The sequence below is a fragment of the Opisthocomus hoazin genome, chromosome 2 (assembly GCF_030867145.1).
Source record: "Opisthocomus hoazin isolate bOpiHoa1 chromosome 2, bOpiHoa1.hap1, whole genome shotgun sequence".
NCBI classification, from domain to species: Eukaryota; Metazoa; Chordata; class Aves; order Opisthocomiformes; family Opisthocomidae; genus Opisthocomus; species Opisthocomus hoazin.
In genome coordinates, this window is record NC_134415.1 from 76,872,529 (window position 1) to 76,877,487 (window position 4,959).

The following is a 4,959-nucleotide window of genomic DNA, read 5'->3' on the forward strand; positions in this document are numbered from 1 at the left end:
GTCTTTTGTCCATCATTGAACTATAAAGAGGAAATCTCATATAAATTAAGCAGACTTATCTAGGAGTAGCTAGTGGATTTAAATGAACAGCGGGCAAACACTCAAGTTGAACTGTGTTGCTTTCATTAACTCCACATGTTTCAGTGGCTTTTGCATGGGGTGAAAACAAATGCATTGGAATATGAGTACCTGAGATTTCAACAGGCTGGATAAATAGCTGAAGAGATGTTGGAGTAAGGTGGTTGTATGAACTCGTGCTTTGATGTTAAGAATTTAAAACTGCAGTTGCATGCCGTGTGCTGTCTAAGAACCTGTCCCACCATCAGAATCTACCCACGACCGATTCATTTGCTGTTCATGAAATTTGTATATTGTCATCCTTCAAAGCTTGCAAGATAGAAGATGAAAGTTTTTGGATTTAACTTATAACCCATTCCAATTTTTTACAACTATAAGCAACATAAAACTTTGTTCCCCTTAAAAAGAATAATTTTTGTTGCCTGCCACCTTCTTTGAGACATTACTTAGTTTTGGTGACTGGATTGAAACAGACTTGAGTCCACACATTCCTTTTTTGCTTTCTCACTCTACAACAGTTGTCTTACAGGTTGACATTTAATGATGAAAAGCACAAGCTTTGGTACCAAGTCTTCAAAGTCTTCACTGAGCACAGAAGTTTGCAGAAATGCATTGCTACCCAATCCTTTTTTAAAATAAAAATCTTACTACTTTTTTTTCAATCTATTCTCTCTCCTTTCTGTAAAATTCTGGGATTGTGGTCTGTGGCCTAATTGATTTATTTGTGTTAAAATTCCAATGCACTACTTTGAACTATTTGTGCATTTGTTCTGCCCAAATGGTATATTCACTGAAGGCTCTTCTGAAGCCACGTCATGTGTTGACTAATTTGACGATTTTTCCAGTGAGAGTAACTCACCAAAGCTAGGGCTACTTCAATGTGTAGGAGGGGAAGGGAATCCTACTTTAATCTTCATGAACATTTCATCTTGGAGTCTTCTCTTCCCTTTGTACTCTTAGGTAAACTTAATAAGGGTTAGATTCTTAAACATGCAGAGAGATATAGTAGGATTTCTCAGTATAGTGGGTTTGTATGATTATATTGCAAAATCAGATTTAATATTTTTGCTGCAGTTCAGTCAAGCTGACCAGTGCTTCCCTAACTGGCAGTTGCATAATAATCTGTTTTAATAGTAAATGTGCCCAGTGGTTTAAATACTGTGCTAACCTGTTCCTATATACGGCTACAGTTACAAAGTGTAGTAGGAAGTAGAATTGCCTGCTTCAAATCTTTGTAACCTTTTTGGCTGTGGTTTAGAAATAAGATAGCAATTCTCTGTAGTTTAAGAGGCTGGTAATTTTTAATAGTTTGTGGATTAATTGCTGGTTCTGTTGGTAACGAAGACTTAAGTGTGTGAGTAGAATTAGTGGACTGAAATACAGTATTTAAGGGGATAAAATAGGTTTGGGGTATTTTTTATCTGAATTAGACTGTTGCCATCAGTAGACTCCTTGACGTGTCAGTGTGTTTTTGCTAGACTGAAAACTTTATGCTTAGTGTTTATGTCTGGAGAAGGGAAATTTCCTTCCCTTGTCTGTTACAAAACTGATCCATATTTCAAGAATAATTTGCTTTTGGCTTTGCCTAGCCAAAGGAAACATTTTTGGTTATTTCAAACACTGACAGTCACCATCCGGTTTTTAAAAACCTGAAAGCTAAGAATAACAATAATTTACTTTTTTTTTTTAATATTCATGTTGGCTATCAATCTTGAGGGTTTTTTAATTTTTTCTTAGATTTCATTTATTGCTATCCATTCTTTTCTGAAGGTTCTTGTAAAACATTTGATGTTGTCACTTTATTAGGACTTTGAATGATTTGTCTTAGGAAGAGCTCAGGATACTCGATTGTTTTTCCAAAATGTAGTGTTCAGATATTTCTCGGGCTTTATTTTGGTGTAAACGACTACTTTCTGCTCAGGTAGAAATATAAGATGTCCCTATTTCATGAGCTGCAGTACCTGGACCCTTGGTATTCTTTGAAATGCTTGCTGTAGGTCTGCGTACAGATGGAAACAGATTTTTGTGTTGTTGATTTCTCTTTGTTCAACAGGAATATAAATATGAATGAATATCAACACCTATTTCTTGGGAAGGGAGGGAGAAGATTCAGGATTTTTTAAATTTTAATTTGGATTCCTCCTTCGATTCTGTTCCCCAAGTTACTATGCAATGTTTGGCTGGTCTTTCGGGCAGGACAGAAGTAACCGGAGAGGAGCAGCCCTTTCCTTTCAGCAGAAGAGCTACTTGAAAATGGACTTGGAATTGTGGCCGAAAACTTGAATTATAACGTGGTTTGCATTTATGTATTCACAAGCCCTATTGAAAATACTTTTCATGTACTCGCAGCTTCCTATTCTTTCAGTAAGTAGCATTTTGGGAACATGAGTTTGTGTGTGGGGAGAAAAAAAATCTGAAAGGGAATCCAGAGTCCAGTATTTCTTTTGCCCAGAGCCTAGAACTGCCAACTTTTGTTCACATATGTGCTAGTGGTTTAAGATGGGTGATGTGGCTCTTTTTAGCCAAATTTTCAATGGGATTTAGAAATCTGTTAATTGAACCGTATTAGAAAGAATTATTATATATGATTAATAGACATTGCAAACATACAGTATGCAAGATACTATTCAGAACATGGCAGCAGAAATAGTACCTATTATTAATACAGTTAGCAAACATGGGATTTTTTTAAAAAAATGTAATAATTTATAATAGTTATGTATCTGTGAGATGAAGATGTCAAAATGGAGACTAATGTGTGGCCATATTTGGTCATACTATAATTCACACCATTGAAAGTTGACTTCAATAAATATAATTGTAAATGCAAATGTAAACATCTGTTTTTGGGTATGGTTCAAGCACTGGCAAGAATGAAGTGTTTATGGAGGGAGGGGATTAGGTAAGCTGCAGCCATCACCCTTGTTCCCTCTGCTGCTCTTTCCTCAGCACCACCAAATATGTTGTTTGTTCCCCATCCCTGGCGAGAGAGTAGCTGCAGTCTCTTCCCCCTCTATATCTGTATCTTGATTTAACCAACTCTATTACAGTCTTTTTTTTTTAAGTGAGATAGTTTTGCACATGAAAATGGTTCTTCAGCTCACTAAAACTATGGATTGATGCAGCTATTTGAAAATGTCTTCTAAGCAACAGTTTTGTTCCTTTTTTGCTAGTTAAAAGAATTCTTCAAAATCTTTACTTTTCTGGCTTACTTGTGTCATTCAGCTTAGTCATATCACATCTGTAAGAGTACGTGCAAATGGAACAGGGAATTACATGAGCTTATTTAAAAAGAGGTTGTATACCACAGTCAGCAGAAAATTTAGTAAAGTGTTTAATGCTTTTCAGCTTACCTTAGAGAATACTGTGTCATTTTGAAACGACGTGCGTTGTAAATAGATGACCTGGCAAAACTAGTTATTGAAGCTGGATAGCAGCAGGCAGAAATAAAGAATAACTTCCTAGGTTAGAAACTTGAATTAATAAGATTCTAGGCCTAATGTTTTCTGTGATCATGCTGCCAGAAGTAAGGAAAAGGAGGAGAGGGAAAAAAAAAAAAAAAAGAATGAAAAAAGCTATGGGCAAGCTTTAAGTAATTCCATGTTGCAGTTGCCAAACCAGCTCCACATGGATAATGCATATGCTGAATTGCTCTTTGTTTTTAAAATCTATTTTTAAAACTTTCTTTATGTGATGCTGCTTTTAACAATATTTGATTCCATAAAATTCCCCAGAGACTTAGCTGGTAGAGGAAAAAATTCTATATCATTGCAGATTGTATCATGCTGCTTTATTGAGCCTAGAACAAAATTAACTCAATATTTTAAAAGCAGTTACTCTTTTCTTTTGTTTTTCAGGCTAGCAAGCAATTGAAGATGGACAAATCAGCATTCAGGCTCGAAGTGAAGGGAAGATCAGAGTGAGCGAGGAGGACTGTGAGTCAGAAAACCACGCAGCTGTGTGGCTGACTGAGACCCCATTCGGTCGGGAAGGTTTTTAAACACAATAGCAACATTCTTTTAAACTTTCTACTTAGTACCTTTCTGTGGAGACCAAAATTATGAGGGAGGTTTCTGTCAACTCAGATTGGAGGAGAAAGACTTAAACATCACGTACTTTCAAATGGAATCTTTTTGTGTGCTAACAGTCTTCATGTTTGCCCCATTCATTCGCATAATGAAAAGGTTTCCTTCCCCCTACTTGCATCACTGTGCAGGGTTTTTTAGTTGTTTCCTTTCCTTTCCCTTGCTTTTTTTCCTGTTTTTTGGCAGCGTTTTTTCATTCCATGGTCAGTGAGTGGTAACACACTGAAGGAATCCATGAATAGACAGTGCTGCTGTAACTGCAGATACGCATGTTACCAGACTAAAAAAATTGTGCTATGCACCTGAACATCAAACTCGGTTTTTCTTTCTTTCTTTTTTTGGAGAAAAGAAAAAAGACGAATCCTTGTCCTGAAGAATCTTACATGCTTCTTCCATCTCAAGAGAAACATTGAAGCCAGTAAAGGTGGCACGTTCTCATCAGAGACCAGGGGTTGGTGTAAACCATTGGCAGCACAGGAATGAAACGTAAATTCCCGTTCCCTCTACCCACAGCCAGCAGGAGCCTGTGACTCCTTGTGCACACAGAGCAGGAGAAAGCCAGTGCCATTGTCACTGGTGCTGAGATCACAGCGTTTTGCAGAAGTGAGGGCTTGTGCCGTATGTGTCTGATGTACAGGATGAGGAGGAAGCACCGGTACAAGGCTGTGCCGCTCTGCGAACCCTAGCGAAGGTGCCTCGTATGTGGTATCTTCAAAGGATGTTGCTCAGCTTTCAGCAACAGTCTGAGAGGGACAATACGGGTCTCTGTTTAGCCTAATTTAAACTTTCTCGTGTT